This window comes from Petaurus breviceps, unplaced genomic scaffold (assembly GCF_028583685.1).
Source record: "Petaurus breviceps papuanus isolate PSGF00001 unplaced genomic scaffold, PetGlider_PUasm1.0 91133, whole genome shotgun sequence".
In the NCBI taxonomy this organism is placed as follows: domain Eukaryota; kingdom Metazoa; phylum Chordata; class Mammalia; order Diprotodontia; family Petauridae; genus Petaurus; species Petaurus breviceps.
The window spans coordinates 80,721,389-80,740,078 of NW_027187419.1; the positions used below are offsets into that span (position 1 = coordinate 80,721,389).

Consider the following 18,690-nt stretch of genomic DNA (forward strand, 5'->3'; position numbering starts at 1 on the left):
AAAGGTACATTTTTTTGTTCACATTTACCTGTTTATTAAAATTGCTGTCAATGTTCATTAAAGTAAGCCCTCCCCTGAAAATAAGCCCTCTGGTGTTTTTCTGTCCAAAAAAAATTAATAAGACAGTGTCTTATTATCGGGGAAACACGGTAGTTGAGCAGAGTGATTCAACTGTATTCATATAAACTCTGTGTATCTGTTCTCATTCTACCTTCTCATATTTATAGCAAAGGTCATTGGGGAAAAGGGGTGGGGGACTTCTGTGGTGGTGGTTGTTTGTGGTGGTGGTAGTCCAACCCTTGCTATGATGTTGATCAAGGGCTTTTCCAGTCTTATTCAGAGAAGATACTAATTCCTCCAGCAAATGTATGGGAAGAAGTAACAAGTAAAATAATGATTTTCATTCTTCAATGTCCATGAATGAACACTGTATCTTATAGAGCTACAAGAAGGAAATTGGACTTATTTATCAATATTATATTGGTTAGAATGAACTAAGTAAATATAACTCTTTAAAAATCAAGTGAGCCACCATGGGAGTTAGTGATTTCCCTCTTACTGGGGATCTTTTAACAGAGACTGTATGACCAAACAGTCAGGGGTATCACAGCGGGATTCCTTTTAGGAATGATTTGGACTACATGACCACTGATGTCCTTTCCAACTCTGAATTCGGTGATTCTGTGAGAAAAAAAAAGTAATGATGAATTGAAAATGTACTACATAAAAATTATTTAGAAATAAATTATCAGGCATGAGTCCAGAAAGAGTTTCTTTGAGATATAAAATAGTAGGAAACTATAGTTTATTATATGAACAAATGAAAGAATTAATTATATGTTCAAAACTGAATGGAGTAAAGGGCAAACTGCTGTTAACATTTTGAACACTGTAATTTTAGTACGGAAAATATTGAGATGATCATTAACAAGAAAGTACAGGAAAACTAGAAAAGGTGAGTTTAGCAAGAATGAAAAACAAATCTTCAAGAAAATATACAATTGTTCGGATTTTTATTGCTAAATTTAAAAAATCTACAAAACTGGCCTTTATTTTCCTAGGAATCAGAGTACATTCAAAAACTAATAGGTTTGTCTAAGCTTATTCTTCCCCTCCTCCGACCATAACACTATATTTTTGTTATAGTAGTAGTGAATTTTTATCCTATCTTGAACCTTTTGGAAAAGTGGTGTAGACAACACTAGTGGAGAAGCTTATGCAAAATTAATAAATCTTTTACAAAACTTGCCTAATTCAGATGTGGCAGGTGGTAAGGGTATATATGGCCTTAGGTAAAAACCCTTGACAAGACAGAGGGCATCTGGATTCTGAATTGGTCTAGGAAGTGACAGGTGATTGTAAATTTCCCTTTGCAGTCTATAATCTTGTCAGAAACTAATGTAATTCTCTCTTTGATGCAAATTTCATTAATATTTAGACTAACTTTAATGTAGAAGATGAGATGATAGCCCATATAAACTATTTTATTGACTCTAACAATAGAAAAGTCTGTACTTTCACAAGGATTACCAAGACAGTTTGAAATATGTCTTATCTAACCTTGCACAAAGGACTTCTAGTACTTTGTCAGGCATACTTTTATTTACTTTAATGAAGCTTTATACATTGAAAGAGGGCTTTTAATTTCTACTAAGACTAAAATTTAGGCATCACTGTGGTTTCCCTATATTTTATAATCCCAATAAATGGTTCCTGTAATATAAATGGTGAACTAGAGCAAGTAACCTAAAATCTACCAAAAAAAAATTGATCACCTGTGTGAAAGTGAATTTATAACCTTTCATGGATTGGTGCACTGTTTAAAGAAGAATCTTTTATGGAGACTATATTATATTACCAAAGTATTGTCACAGGCAAGGTTGGAAACTTCCTGCAAAGTAGGCCAGCAAACTGAAAACTACCAAACAGATTTGTTCTTTTGGAAAGCGCATTGAACTTGGTGTCACAAGATGAACTTTGGTCATTTGTTTCCCACACCCATAAAAAGTAAGGAGTACCCCCAATGACTTTTGAGTAGTCCAACTTCAGTCATAGGGTGCAGAAATTGCTCACAAGAAGTAACTATTTCTCTATAGTTCTTGATAAAACCAAGGATGATTTATATTGAAATTACACAGAATACAAGTTTGAAGAAAATTTTATCCTCTATAAGTGTTTTTCCTAAGCCTCAAAATCCTTTTATGTCTCTCTAAAAAAAATAATATTTCTAGAGCACATAAATTAAAATAATAACTTCAGAAAGGCCTCTGTGGTCACTTCACCATATCTATGACTACTCTTCTACCACTGAGAAGAGAAACCAAAGGGAGAATTCCATTTGTTCTCTTAGATTTTGCTATTGGAACTTCTGTAAACTAATCAAAGGGCATGCCTCCAAAGATTAATTTCATGCCTCACAATTAATTTCTTGCTAAAAATTAGCTGTATGGTCAAAGGCAAAATAGATTCTTTATTGCTAATTGTGTTAAATATTTTATTGAAAGATATAGAGTTGGCTCTATATTAGATTTAAATATTATATATAAGTATATATAATATACACTTATAATATTAATCCTATTGCTAAAAAGATATCTAGGGCTAGTTATATGTTATATTAGAAGGCATATTTCTTAGAACTAATTATATAGATAAAATCTTATTACATCATAGTATACTTAGTATGCTATTATATATTTTATTATATTAGGAAGACTGATGGTTTTTGTCCCCAAGAAGTACTGGGTATATGTGTTTATATATACACAATAAATAAAATTCGTATTAATATATATGAATATATCAATTACTATGTGTATATAGATATAATATTAATAATACTATAAATCTTACTATAAAATAGTATATGTGCATATAGTAAGATTTATACATATATGTATACACATGTACACATACATACATACATACATACACACATACACCCATTACTTCTTTGGCATAAAAACCATCTGTCTCCTGAAATGATGAAATAAATTTTTTTTGTAAATTAATGATTGTAAGTTGGTCCCTATCTCCTTATACAAGACAAGCAATATGATTTTACATAAAATAAAGTTATATATAGTATATTTAAAATACCATAAATAATAAAATATTATAATAGTAATAATAATTGCTAAAATTTTGTAATAGTATTAAATTATTGTGGTTAAAGTTTACATGTATTACCTAACTTAATCCTCACAACAATTACAAGTTTCACGTTTTTGTTGTTATTGTTCAATCGTTTCAGTCTTCATGATCCCATTTGGGGTTTTGTTGACAAAGATACTGGAGTGGTTTGCCATTTCCTTCTCCAGCTCATTTTACAGATGAGGAAACTGAGGCAAACAGGATTAAATTACTTTCCAATAGTCACATAGCTAATCTGATGCCAGATTTGAATTTAGGAATAGGCCTAACACTCTATCTATAGCATCATTAGCTGCCTCATTTGTCCTATCATACCTGATATGAAAGTGTAAGTGCTACAATATCATTTAATTAGATATACAATAGAAATTTAAATCTAAATAAAATATAGGTCCTTAGCCTACTACATATCACCATCTTCCCATAGTTATGGAAACCTTAGCTGATGAATTCCTAAGTCTTTGTTCCCTTTTAATTTGTGCAAATATCCATTTCTCTCTCCATGGTTTGACAGAATTCCCAGCCAGTAAGGAAAAAAAATCAGTCAGAATTCTCTATGTATCAAATCTTGCCAAAAGGACAAAGATGAGAAATGGCCATTCAATTAGACAATTGGGAGAAAACAACAGTTAGAACAAGTCAGATTGCATAAATTTGGAAATTTGTCCAGAGAAGTAAAATAATGCATTCAAATCTGTAAAAGTAGTAAGTGGCCAGGGTAGGATCCAAACCCAGATTCTCTGATCCAAATCCAATGTTTGAATTAGAGGATGTAGGTTCAAACCCCAGGATAAGTCATAGTCTCTCTGGATGTCAATTTTCTCAGGTTTATAATGAGAGGCATAGGCCAGATGATTTCTAAAGTCTCTTATAAAAATGATAGACTGGAAAGATTACCAGATCTTGTCAGAAGACAAAACTTCAAGTCTCATCTCTACTATTTTTTTAGTTTTACAACCTTTGGGCAAGTAATCACCTCATTTTCTTTGACCTCCCACTTCCTTATTGGTGAAATGAGGATAATTCTTTGTGCATGTATAGATGTAAATGGATATCCATACATGAATGCCTACAAAAATATGCAAGCATATATGAGTTTACATATTTGCATGTGTATATATGTATGCATATGTATATCTAGAACTATGATTTCATCAGTGTTAAAATTCTAATACACCAATGAAGCACTTATTTGTAATTATAACCTTAAAGCACTTCTGGGGAGAACTGGGAAGTTATAAGACTTGCCCCCAGCATACAAATAGGACATATAAAAGACAGATCTTAAACTCCAAGGTCTGCTGGTCCTTAGTCAATCTTGAGCACTTGATCAAGAGCCATCTGACCTGGATTCTAGAGGATTTATCACTAATTTTCTTGACTAATTATGTTCTTTCTGGGCCTTGGTTTCTCCCTCTATAAAGTGAGAGTTTGAGACTACATGAAGTCTAAAAGATCAGTTCAGAAATTATATTATTCAAAAGTTGATCCTCAAGAATATGAGAGGTAGGAATGAATATAACAGAATGAAAAAAGTTTTTATTTTTTATTTTATTTTTTTTGTATTTTGGAGGGAGGAAGGCAGGGCAATTGGGGTTAAAGTGACTTGCCCAAGGTCACATGGCTAGTAAGTGTCAAGTGTCTGAGGTCGGATGTGAACTCAGGTCCTCCTGACTCCAGGGCTGATGCTCTGTTCACTGCGTCACCTAGCTGCCTCCAAAAAGTTTTATTTTAAAGACAGAGGAAACTGGAGTAGGTTTGTAGGCAGAGGAGATGTAATCAGTGTGGACTGTGATTTTGATGAATGCATGAGCAAGAGCAGATAATTCGTGGAGCAACCATAGGCAACAAAAATGTGTGAGATAAAAAAAAATTCTTTAAGTGAAGAGGGAGAAAGTGAAATTTGGTTGTCTGACTCTTCGTGACCCCATTTGGGGTTTTCTTGGCAAAGATACTAGAGTGCTTTGCCATTTCCTTCTCCAGCTCATTTTGCAGATGAGGAAACTGAGGCAAACACACTTAAGTGACTTAGCCAGGCTCACATGGCTAATAAGAGTCTGAGCTAGTTTTGAACTTCCTGACTAGGCCTGACACTCTATCCACTGTGCCACCTAGCAGCCAAGAAAATGAAAAACCCTCACTAGAGTGTACAGGACAGCCTCAGGACACATTGATTCCCCTATTATTGGAAGTCTTCAAACAAAAGCTTGCTGTTCAATTCTCTAGAATGATGTAGTAGGGTTTTTTTTTTCCTCTAGTACAGTAGCTCCCTTCCATCTCCAACATTATGTACTTCTTTTCCTCTACTTTTCACTTCAAATCACCTCTACAGGGGTGGCCAGGTGGTGCAGTAAGAGCACCAGCCCCAGAGTCGGGAGACCTGGGACCGAATCCGGGATCAGTTACTTACCACCACACCCAGAAATAATAACTGGCCGTGTAACCTTGAGCAAGTTACTTAACCCCAATTGCTTTAAAAAAAATCACCTCTACATCATCCCTCATGTTTTCCTCCTTTTACTAGAACCTGGAGGGGAAAAAAAATGACCCTTGTCTTTACCAAGAACCATCTGTCATCCTGTGCCTTTGAAACATTCCCTCTTATCTGCTCTAGAAACTCCCTCCTTACCATAATTCCATTATCCCTTCTCATCTTCCAACTTTTCATATCCAGTGGCTCTTTTCTTGCTTCTTGCAAATGTGTTTAGTTTTCTTGTTAAAAAAAATCTTCACTGACCTCCCCCAGAACTATTATCCTATATCCTCTCTATCTTTCAAAGTTAAACTCTTAGAAAATAACCCACATTCATGCCTTCCATTTCCTCTCACCTTATTCACTTCTCAATATTTAGCAAACTAGCTTCTGACCTCCTCACCCCACTGACACTTCTCTCTCCAAGTTACCAACAATCTTTTATCTACTAAATCCAACTGTGTTTTCTCAGTCTTCATTCTACTTGACCTCTCTGCAGCTTTTGACCCTACTAATCCCATCCTCACCTGAATATCTTCTTTTTTCTTGGTTTCCATGATCCAGATCTCTCTAGAATTCTCATTTTACCTGTGTCACTTAACCTTCTTAGTTTCCATTGGTGGATCAACATCCATCTCTGTCTCAAAAAGTCTTGATTGTTCCTAAGCTTCTGTCTCGTATAATCTTCTCTACTCTCTCTATAGTTGTTCCTGATGGTCTCATCAGCATATGAGTGCAGTTAGTCAGATGTTTCCCAGTTCTATATATCTATCCCTAATCTCTATCCTGAATCATAGTTCTTCATCATTAGCTTCCTACTGGACAACCTGACATAGATGCACCATTAGCATCTTAAGTTCAAAATTTATGTATAATGTACATACTTTTTTTTGTACAAATGTACAAAATGGAACTCATTTCTTCCCCCATTAATTCACCCTTCCTCCAAACTTCCATATTTCTCTTTATTGAGTTTCTCTTCTTCAGGCCTCCCATGTTCATGACCTCAAAGTCATATTTGAATACTCTCTCTCAATTTCAATATGTAACCAGATATAAAGATTTTCAGATTCTACTTGAACATCTCCCATCTCTTTCCTTCTCTACACTCATATGATCATTATCCTTGCTCATGTCTCCATTTTCTCTTGCCTAAACTATTGCAGAAGATCCCTAATTGGTGTCTTTGCTCCAATATCTCTCTGCTTCAATTCACACTCCATATAGCTACTAAACTGATATTCTCAAAACTCAGGTGTCACTGTATCAACTCTATGTTCAAAAGTGTTCACTTATTTCCTATTGCCTCTAAAAATAAGATAAAAATTATGTATCTAGGCATTTAAAGGTCTTTATAGTCTGGTTTCTGCCTACCTTCTCTGACTTCTTTCATATTCATTGGTAGTTACCATACTCAACAATGCATTTTCCCTTTCCATGTATTTGCATAGGCTGCTCCTTCCCACTCCACAGGTCTGGAATATATCCTGTTTTCACCTTCACATCTTAGAAGTCCTAGCTTTTATCAAGGATCAGCTAAGATGCCACCTCTCTTCTCAGCTGACCTTATCTTTGCTTATGTCTGCATATATTATATCTCACCAACTAAATAAAAGCTACTTAAGGCCAGGGAAATCTTTTTGTGGGGGTGGGGGAGGGGAAGGTAAATCTTTGTATGTACAACTGCTATTACCTTCCCTTTCACATGATTGGTAATTAATATATTTCTTTAATTGAACTGGTCTCAGTAAAATAGGATGAGAAGTAACTGAACATGAGTGAGGCAGATGTCTTGTTGGAAACTGGATGTTGTGGCTAAAGACTCAGCAGTCATCAGGAATGTAGGAGGAGGTATTAAAATAAAGTTAAAATATTTACAAGAAGTATTAAGGGTCAGTTAATGTCAGATAACATGAATCTGCTCTAGAAGAATTTTGTGACAAAAGTTTGGAAGAGGGATCTGAAGGTACAATCACCAATTCTTCAAGGACTTGCTTTTCATAGCAACAAACATCTAAGAGAACTGATAGTTTAACACTAAGCTATGGTCCTATCTACACTATCCAAAATACTTTTATATAATTTTCCACTAAAGTAAATGGCTTGAAAATGCCTACAAATCCCAGGTGATAAGACTACCAGGGAATCCTCTCTCTGTTTTTGTGGGGATAATGATACTCTCCAAATATTTCTGTACCTTTTCATATCAAGTATAATAAGAGGAACTGGACTTAAATTCATACTTTAGGGAGAGACACTGCATTTGGATATGGAGGGAAAACTTACTTCCTGAGGTAGGTGTGAAACATTAGAATGACTTAGCAGTTTAAATATTTTAATAAAGCAATCAATTATCTTTTTGGTGTTATGTCAATATCCTGCCCATAACAAAACTGAATTCAACAAACATTTATGATATAGTCATTATATTCAAGGGACTTTTCTAAGCCCCAGGGAAACAAAGATGAAAATTACTGAATCTGTATCCCTTTGGATAGTGCAAGTTAGGATATAATTTAGAAGAGGGACCATATTTAAGCAAATTGAGAGACTCTAAAAGAGTGTGCTAGCTGTGAGGCAGGAAAGGAGAATCAGGAAAAACATCATAGAGAAAGGGATATCTACTTAATTTGGGTCTTGAAGAAAGAACAGAATTTCAATAGTCAGTTATGTGAGGAAGCAGGAAGAAGGTGTTGGTTTCATTCATAAATTGTGGCATGTACAAATACACATAAGAAGAAGACAGAAATTGATTTGGGTAATAGTAATATGTGGAAAAAAAAATGGATCAAAATCCAAATGGAACTTTCAAGGGCCCTCTTGTCTCTTGTATTCTATGATCCAAGAAGATATTCTAAGGACTCAATTTTATCAGTCTTTACAGAAAATTTTCTCCATCCTTTCAGCTAAACTAGTTGCTATTTTGTTTTGTCCAACCTTGACCTTCTTCTCGTATGAGATGGAATCTAAGGATCCCTTCAAAACCAAGAAGGGTTCAGAGTTTATTCAACCTTCAAGTATTTAGAAAAAAATACCTTTGGGGGGTTTGTTTTCACAGTAGGGGCTGCAGTTGTACTACTATTAATACCCTGCTTTGCTTTCTTTCTCTCACTTTTATACAGGAGATTTCCTTCACGCACAGGATTCTAGATGACTCCTCAAAGAAGCTAAGTGGATATTTTGCTAATAAAACTGGGAAATGTAAAATCACTTATAGCCAAAGAACTGAATTCAGTGTGACTGTTATGATGCCATATTATCCATTTAATGGTTTGTTACTCACATTCATTTTCCCTCATAAAATGTCCTTCTTAAAGACATGTACATTTGAGTAACCTCAGCACTTAGAATAGTGCCTGGCACATATTAGGTGCTTAGTAAATGCTTGTTGGTCCACTGATAAGATTAACCTTTGAATGAATGAAGTATTTATTAAGCACTTAGTGTATGCAAAGCACTGTATTAATTTCAAATAGAAAAATAAAATAGTCCCTGCTTTCAAGAAGTTCACATTCTAATGGAGGAGACAACATTTTTGGAATGTTTCAGATGCAAGTTAAATGGAAAAAGCTTCATGGTTCTTAGGATACAGTGACAAAACTAATGGTAATGTCTGTCCTTAATGTCATTTTCACAGATAAAATCACATCAATTTCCTGAACTGTTAAACCACTTGACAATGCCAAGGGCTTTGAAGGCAAGAAGTTTTTTTTTTTTTTTTCCTGGATCTTCAGTAGACATGGCGTTAGCACCTGTAGGCGCAGTTACCTATCTACATCAGGGGTCCTTTCCTAGGTTAATGGCTGAGGGCACTGTGCTGGAAGGATTGCTCTTCCCAAGTCTCTTGTAGTAATGATCTTGAGCTGTCCCCATCAATATCTGAAGGAAGAAGACATTCAAGGTGGTGATGATGATTTGACTTGCCTGCCACATGGTGGCTTCTGTCTTACCCTGGGGTGCATTGAAGCTTTATGGCTTTCCAATTCAATAGAAAGTAATGCTTTAATTTAGAAACACAAGTTTCTGGTTTTTAAATGCAGCATGTTCATTTAAAATGCATAGTATTTGTTTATTAAATTTTCTGAAAGTCTGGGCAATATTTATAATTTCTATTTGAAATTTTAAATGTCAGTCAACAAAAAGAGTAAAAAAAAAAGAAATGGAACTAGAGGTTCTAAGTTCAAGGACAATTTCTGATCATGAAGTTAGATAAGAAAGATGATGTTTCTGTGCTTTAAGTTTCTCATCAAGCATAGCTAGAAGATCGACTGCATTTTAATTTTTTTTTGTTGAAATGTTCTAGTTTGCCTTTGACACAAAATAAAGCAATCTGATGCATTCCTAGAGAAATTTGGACTACATCGTTAAAGTGAAATGGAAAATTGAGCAGTTACAATACAATTCATTAATATAGCCCTTAATCTAAATAATGTTTCTTAATTGCAAAGTTTTCCTGTGAATTTTTCAAGTGAATATTCTTTCTACCCATGTCCCCTATTATCAAATATAAGCTTATCTGGCATTTAATGATCCTCACTAGCTGTTCCTCTTTCTTTTTCATCTTTACTAGATTACACATTTCCCTTTACTTACTCTAGGGTTCAGTCATAGGAGCTCACTTGCTATTCCTTACCTGCAACAATCTATGTCCCATCTCTTTGCACTTGCTATCTCTTATACCTAGAATGTACTCCCTCTTAATCCCAAGACTCATCTAAAATCCTGATTTCTAGAGGGGTCCTTTTCTGGTTCACCCAACTGCTAGGGCCTTCTCCTCTATTCTTTATGTATATTATGTATAGCAATTCATATATATGCTGTCTCCTTGATTAGAATGCAAGCTCTTTTAGGGCAGGAACTTTTTTTTTAATTTTCACCATTTTCTTCAGTGCCTGTACAGTGCCTGCCACAGAGTAGCACTTAATAAATGCTTACTAATTGATGGATGTTCCTTTCCCTGTATAATCACAGACTGATTCATTCTCACTGCAGAGATTCTCAAGCAGGAAAAGAATCCTGATTCCAATGGCACATCAGAATTGCAACTTTACATGCATATAAACCACTCTCAGTGTTTTCCTCCCAATTAAGAAGCATTTCAGAGTTCTTCAATGATTAGGTATCAAAATTTCTTTGCCCACAATTCCATATGATCAAATTCAGAAGCAACTGCCAATGAATCCATAATTTCTTCAGGGGAGCTGCTTAAAGACCTCTAAAATTAGATATGTCATCAATTTTTTATTTTATTACCATAAGGACGTTTGAGTTTGAGCCACATTTACTAGTCCTCTCTGTACAATCTTTTTTCTCATAAAACCACTCCCCTAATCTTGATATATTAATCACATGGTTAGAACCAAAAACATTACTAACGCATGGCCAACAAAGAAGTGCATCATCTAGCAAGCAGCAATTTAAATGGTCTTTCTCCTGCTCTCTTAAAGCCATACTGTTATCAATATTTAAGAATAAACTCTCCACTGTTCATTCTCTAGGAAATATAACAATAAGAAGATTCAGTATTTTACTAGACAATGAACTAGTGCAATGTGTTATTGTAACCTGACTTATATCCTACTTGTAAATCACTGGAAATTATGATTTTAAATTATGATGTTAGATTAGATTTTCTGTAGCTTAATATATTGCAATAGAATATAATTGCTAAATGCAAATGAGACACTGTGCAGCCTTTCCATGGAGTTGTTCATGAAAGCCAAGCATTTTACATATTACAGTGAAGTACATGTTATTAAGAAACAAATTATAATGATGCTTAATTTAGTTGAAAGACAAGAAACAGTAGCTTTATTATGGGTGACAATGTAGTAGGGTCTCCGTTAATATGCCAACAGATGTTCAATTCAACCGCCATGTACATAAAACATGTCATGGGTGATAGTATCGTACCTTTAAGACTTCTACGTGTTCTCACTACTTTCAACATAGTCACAACTACTCAGGAATAGTGTTAGGCTTCCATTGTACTACTTAGCAAATGAGCATACTGTAAAATGTTGGACGTAAAAGGAATCTTGGAGAGCATCTGGTCCAACTGCACATGATAGTATTCTTGAGGTATAATACATTTGTGTGATGGTTATGTATAAAGAGATCTTCTGAACTCTCTCCATACTTACTATTGCCATTCCTCACTGGTACCCTCCATGTATGTGTATGCATATGCTTATATGTATATGTATATGTATATGCATATGCATATGCTGCTTATGCATATGTACAAGTATACCTCCATGGGAGGCAAAATGGAAGAGTAGATCGAGAATCAAAAACCTGGATTCCAATCCTGCCGCAGACACAGTTTGTGCAACTCTGAGCAAGTCCATCAACATCTCTGTGCCTCAGTTTCTGCATCTGAAAAATTAGGAGGGTGAATCTGATGACCTCTAAGTTCTCTTCTGACTCTAAAGCTATGGTCCTCTGATTTCATAAACCTTAAATTATTACTTTTATGTTTATAATTACATTCGTCTTATCTCTCACAGTACAGAGCACTGTGCCTTCTACATGGTAATGGTCAATAAATGACTATTGATTGATTAAACTGAGTAAGTCAATTGTGTGGAACTTAAAAAGTGAAGGGAAAGAATGAAACAAGCATTTAGTTAGTATCTACTATTTCCTAAGCATCATGCTAATTGTTTTACAAATATTATCTCATTTGATTCTAACAACTCTGGGAGATAGGTGCTATTATTGTCTCTATTTTATGACTAAGGAAACTAAGACAAATAGAAATTAAGTGACTTGCCCAGGATCACACAGTTAGGAAATGGCTAGTAAGGTCAAATTAGAACTCAGTTCTTTCTGACTCCAGGCCCCAGAGCTATACCAATTGTATTATCTAGCTGCCTCTAGTAGAAGTAGCAGTCTCTCAAACAGAAAATGGCAGTAACTATTAGCTCAATACTTCTAGCCTTCTCCAAACCATTATTATAGGTAGTCTGGTACACTCATCATCCAATAGCATTGTAGCATTTGGTCCTATATAATGCATCTCATTTTCATTTAAAAGTTTAAGGGGGTGGGGCAGGTAGTAATTAATACTACAAAATGGCAAAAGGGGGGTTTAAATAATGTATTGGCTTGCAAAATATAAAACAAATCCCCTAAATGATGTTTTCCAAGATTTCTAATCCTAGTGTTCATCAAATATAGCACTTACCAAAAAAAAAAAAAAAGCATAGATACCAATGGGTTTGTTGCAGTACAGAAGAAACCAGCTCAAAAGCAATTCATTATTAATGCCTGAATATTCTTGCTAAACAGTTCTGATTATTTCACAAGAAAGAGGTCAAGGTAGTGGAGAAAGGGATTTAATCAAATAAACTCTCAATCTCTCTCCAAATAGCATTTTCATCCAGCTGCATGTAAATTCATCAGATGACTAGCCTCCAAAAGCACAGGCAAGGTTAATCTGCTATGACTGTTAAAACTTCTATGATATGCCTATTGAATAAAGATTTAAAATGGGATGAACCATGCAAGTTACCCCAAATTAGTTTTTTTTTGCCACAAAAGATGCAAAATTTTGACAGTTAAAAAACAACAAACAACCAAATTTCTTCCATCTAGTTTATAGTTTATCAACTTTATCTTGCAATGTGCCATTCAGTAGTTGACATTTTGAGCACTGTCCACTTCTTCCAGAAATCCCACAATGAATCATCTACCCTAAATGAAACTGGCCATAGAACCTTCAAACATTAATATTATGAAAGCAATCTCACTGAAAAAATGTGGTTCACAGCAAAAAGTCTAGTCACTGACCAGTCTTTAAAAATAAATAAAAATTGGCATTGTTTTCATCTGGAAATCTATGAAATTTAGTCAATATCTATAACAAAGGGATATTTATTGACAAATATTAACTGGCTAGAGGGTGACTTGCTATTCTTAAGAAAACCTTGTTTCACTCACCAATCTTCAAAGTATAAAAACAAATGCTAAACTGGGGTTATCATTATAACATATGGATAGTAATGTGATTATGCATACAAAGAAATTGTAAAGCAAGGTAATTCATAAAGATACGTCAGAATAATCTCTAAAAATTTGTTTGTGATTACCTTCCTCTCAAAACCTTACTAATTTTGTAGAAATAGATTTGCAGAAGTTAAAAATGGATTACTAGAACCTGGTAATATTTCCAGAATAGTTTCTCTTGGTGTTGAGGAATCTCCAAGTTCAGTTGTAATCAGTTTTAAAGAATTCAGACTGTATGTATCTATGGACGAGGAACAAAGAAGAGAGGTATAAATGATATTTGTCCAAAAAAACAGACAAACAAACCTTAATAATGATTTAAATATTGACATATCAGAACAAATATTCTAAGTCATTTTTTTTTCACGAGGAGCAATTCTATAAGCATAAATAACAGAGATATATTTTGTAAAAGATCCATGAACTCTTCTTCCCTTACAAGATACTTGCTTTGAAGATTCATATTTATAATAAGAAAGATCCTGGTTAAATAGTCAACCCTGTACTAAATTTTGAGGCAGTCTCCTGCTTCCTTAGCAAGGCTCAAAATAGATTTCTTCCTCTTTGAATTCAAGTTTCCTGGCTATTTCATACACGCTGTATTTCCTCATTTAAGAAGTCATGCAGCAGTTAAAAACTCTGTTTCTTCAAGATAAAAAAAGTGTTTTCCCCCTGGTATTCTGTGCCCTCTTAGCTCTAAGCACCTTTCTTGAATCTGAGACACCATTTTACATGAGGACGCTTTCTAAAAAGCAAAATGTAACTGTCTAATTAAGAGCTGTATGATTGGCTAGTTCATGGACTCTGTGACAGTTATGACAAATACACATATTGGCATAGCCCTAACCTCACTTCACAGTTTGCAACACAAAGATGGTATTTTCAGAAATGTGGAGAACACTCTGATACAAAGCTTCACCTTGTCTGGTGCTATTGCATTTAATTTTTTATTAACTGCCTGAACATATGCCATTCTAGAAGAGGGTAATAGTTACAAAATGTCAGCAGAAACATTTAAACTGCTAAAATGTAAATGATTTTATAAATTTGTAATGAAAGGTAATTGTCATGTGGGAAAAGTAACAGAAAAACAGATATGTGTAAATGTAAAACTGGTTAAAAATACATCTTATTGGTGGAGACTAGGAAAATCTAAGTATATTTTAATGAGCCCTGCACGTAGTATTTAAATAAAATTAGATTCATAAGCAGAAAATGTGAATTCTATAATATTTTATTTTGTAACATTAGCAAAGTTCATAATAATGACAAGACCTCATGGAACTTTAATGTTCTAAATTCAATAAACAGTGGGACATTAAGATGCTTCACCTCATTGCAAAAAAACAAATAAATCAAAGGGAGATAATATAAATAAAGGAGCGGCTGTTGCCATCAGTTCTGCACAGCTTTAAAAGAGCAATATTCAAATCTGGCGACTTAGTTTTCTTTACTTTCCATGAAGATGAAAAACAATTTAGTGATTAATCCCTTCAGCAATGAAGTGCTGGGTCAACGCTTTCAGATATGTCAAGAAGGAGAAGACTACGAGGAAGAATGGAGTTTTTCTCCAGCCACCACACAGAGCAACCACCTTCCAGTTAGGTTTGCGGGCAACCATCTTTAAATGCTTGAGCTGTTCTGCGTGGCCATGACAAGATTTGCAATTCTCTACGTTTATTTACACACCATCACCCCAACTAGACATCACATCGAAGTGGCATGGTCACAGCTGACCCCAGGGTAGTCCCTGTCTCTGCCGATCCAATTTTATCGTGCTCTGCAATTGAACTGCAGTCATACTATACAGGATGTATGCACACTACTCCCGTGCCACGATAAAATTAGCAGAAGCTTGTCAGGGTACATTTTCTAGTTTTCCAGTGACAGACACTGGACAAATAGGTCTGCTTTTCAGAAACCCACAGAGGTTTGCACTCTGCTGAAATGTATATGAGCCCAATGTGTTTATAAGTCAGCATGTTTCTATAAGGGAAAGCTCTCAGTGAGAGTTCAAGAACAAAATTAAGCCCTCACTGCATCTTCCCTGTTTTTCTTCAATGTTTTATAGCAGATCTGAATTGCCGAGGGTACAAACTTCATGATTTTGATCTGTGAAAACAGATCCTGCTTAAGAGTAGCCTAGAAAAATTAATTCCTTCATCAGAGACTAATGCAACAGAAATCTATACTATTTTGAAATCAAAAGTTCAGGGACAATTTTTATTTGTAGCTTGAAAGGAGTAGATAAATTGTTTCAAAGAGCTCCTTACTGAACACTCCCCTTACCTATAAAATGACATATCCCAAGTAAAAATCTACTCAAAAGGACACATTAAAAATATATCTGTAAGAAAATGTGGGAGAAAAAAAAAGATCATTTTTTTCCAAAGATAAAATGCTGAAAGGATAATATTATAAACAAATAAAAATTGACCATTTTTAGTGGGGGCATTTAAAAATAAAAGCATACAATGTGTTTTGTAATCTATAGCAATGTAATTTTATTAGATATTCAGTGCAGTTCTTACATCAAACATCCTCAGAAGCCCCAGGATCATTTTATATTCACTGGAAGACAGAAAGAAATCCAAAACCTAGTTAAATAAATTGTTCATTTATTCCTTTCCTTTTATGCACCAAGATCTACATGTGGTCATTAATTATAAAGAGACTATTATAGCACCATATTTTCATTCAATACGATGTCCTGGTATATATCAAAGAAGTCCCATAATTAAAACAGAAGGGCCACAATGACAATTAAAATTACAATCTATATGGGGAAAGAAAGTACAGTTCTGCAATTTTTCACCCTGTCACTGTCAGCAGTATGGGATATTCTGGTCACGTCTCTTGTAAAGAAGCCTAAATTCTTCTTCACCAATGCAACCTCAAAAGCATTATCAGCACCTAAGCAAAAGCCTATGCAAGTATAATTTAATACCAAACCACAGTTTGCAAGTAATAGCGTATAAAGTGATATTTAAGTGGTGTTTTAAGCACACTTCTGATGGCTACAGCCGCTTTTTACTGGTAAATGCGTTTTCCTTTGAGTAGTGATTATGAGTCCTGGGTGAAGAGGTCCTGTGTGCAGGTCTGCCTGTAAGCCTTACTTCCAGCTGCCAATCTTTACTTCACAGTGAAGAAAAAGCCACATAGCACCTTGTTCTTCCTCTTGTATGCTGTCATCCCCTGAGCCTGATAACTGCAAAATCATTTCCACATAACACTTTTCTGCTTCTGCCTCTTAAACCTTGAGACCTACACATTGTGCATGCACTTGCACCCCTGGCAACCAGCTCCCTAGAAGCTTCTTCCTTTGAACCATCATAGTCCTCCAGACAAGTATTTTTTAACACTTATCTTGGTAAATATCTGCATTAATGGAGTACAAAGCTTTTTGGTAGCAATATGTATTTGCTACAATTTATTGTCTATAAAAGTCATGAACAGTGAATTATTACTCTTAAAACTGTGTTTTTCTTTATAATAACTTTAAACTGAGCACTCATATATGAAGCATGCAATGGAGATTGAGAAGGTTTTGTATAATAAAACTGTGACATGGTCATTTTTTCCAGTTTTGCATTACAGAGACACACTCATGCATGGTGCTTTTTAAATTCTTATTATATGTGAGGTCAGGGGGTCGAATGTCAGAAAGTACTGTTAATTTCACGGGGTTAGGGGAAAGTAAATTCAGAGGGAATACAGATCACTTAGCACAGAAAAGCAGCTCCTCTGAAGTTTGGTTTTACATTTGTTAACCATATCCTTCAGCTGACGAACCATTGAGACCACTGTGACATTCTGGTCCCTAGTATAATGGTTTGACATGCTGCAGTGAGAGTGTGATTCAGTCGCCCTACTCTCTGTGCCAGCTCCAGTCTTCCTCTGAATCAATGAAGCACTAAAACTCCACACAACTGGAACTGAACAAAGCATGTTGCCATTTTGGCTGTGATGTTTAAATTATAGAGAAAGCAGTCAGGATGTCTTAAAGTTCAATCTGACAAGAGATGTAAAATATATTTCTGTCTTCATTCTCTGGGAAGGTAGCATCTTGCAGTGAACAATATCACTACCCAGAGTCCTTTTAAAGTGGTTTATAATGTAGCATCAAAGACCAAATATGTTCTCGAATTCAGGGTTCCCCCCCACCCACAATCAAAAAAACACCTTAGAATTGGAGAAACACAAACTTTCTGAAAAACAAGCAATTCCTAGAGAAGGGAATTGCAATTTTTTTACATTTCATTTTTTTTAATTTTTGTATGATTTTAATTGAGGAAAAAATTAGCACCTGTATTTTTCCATTTTCTCTGTATCAAAAAGTTAATATGCTATGATGCTTTAGGCCCTGGTTAGACAACTAGTATAAACAATCTAAACCATTTACACTTGGGCGACACAGGGAAATAGTATAGTGGTTCATTTTGTTATGAATATAGTAGATGGCTAACAGTTTAAGTAACCTTCTTGGGTTTGTTCATTTGGCTTATTAAAACCTCTTAAACCCAGAAAAAATGGTAAAGCAGTTATCACAAAACAAGAATTTCTGTTAAAATTGAGTCCAATTGGGCCAAGGCAAGCAGCTGTAGACAGTGTTGGTTGGGTGGTTTTGTTTTTAGTCTTTTTTTTCCCCAAGATTTCTCAGACTCAAAACTCAAACTGGGCTCAGCTGCCCCCTCATAATTAAATTTTAATGACTTAGGCTGAGTGTTTGTGTTTTGGCAGCATGTTTAATAGTGTTAGCATTTAAATGGTCACCACTAGTCTTTGAGGGGGGCAGCAACATTGCAAAGGATGGGTGAAGTTACTCACCTCCAAAGATGCTATTGTTTGTTATACTGGCGGCAGAATCAATATTGTAGCTAACAACCCAGTCTCCAAATCTGCGGAAAACTACTGGCTTCTCTTTATTAAAAAGGAAAAAAAAAAAGAAAGAGGGAAATAAAAGGAAAGAGAGAAAGGAAAAAAAGAGGAAGAAAAAAAGGATGGAGAGAAGGAAGGAAGGAAGGAAGGAAGGAAGGAAGGAAGGAAGGAAGGAA

At 35.0% G+C, this 18,690-nt stretch overlaps 1 long non-coding RNA gene and 1 pseudogene across 1 annotated transcript in view; both read right to left on the minus strand.

Annotated features, from left to right (window-relative positions):
* The window catches only part of LOC138155422 (uncharacterized), a 92,507-nt gene extending 91,303 nt beyond the window's left edge, over positions 1-1,204 (minus strand). Inside the window, exon 1 of the long non-coding RNA XR_011166826.1 lies at positions 560-1,204. This is a non-coding gene — a long non-coding RNA (uncharacterized lncRNA). The remainder of the gene's footprint in view (positions 1-559) is intronic.
* The window catches only part of LOC138155421 (glucose-6-phosphate 1-dehydrogenase-like), a 79,886-nt pseudogene that overhangs the window by 52,416 nt on the left and 8,780 nt on the right, over positions 1-18,690 (minus strand).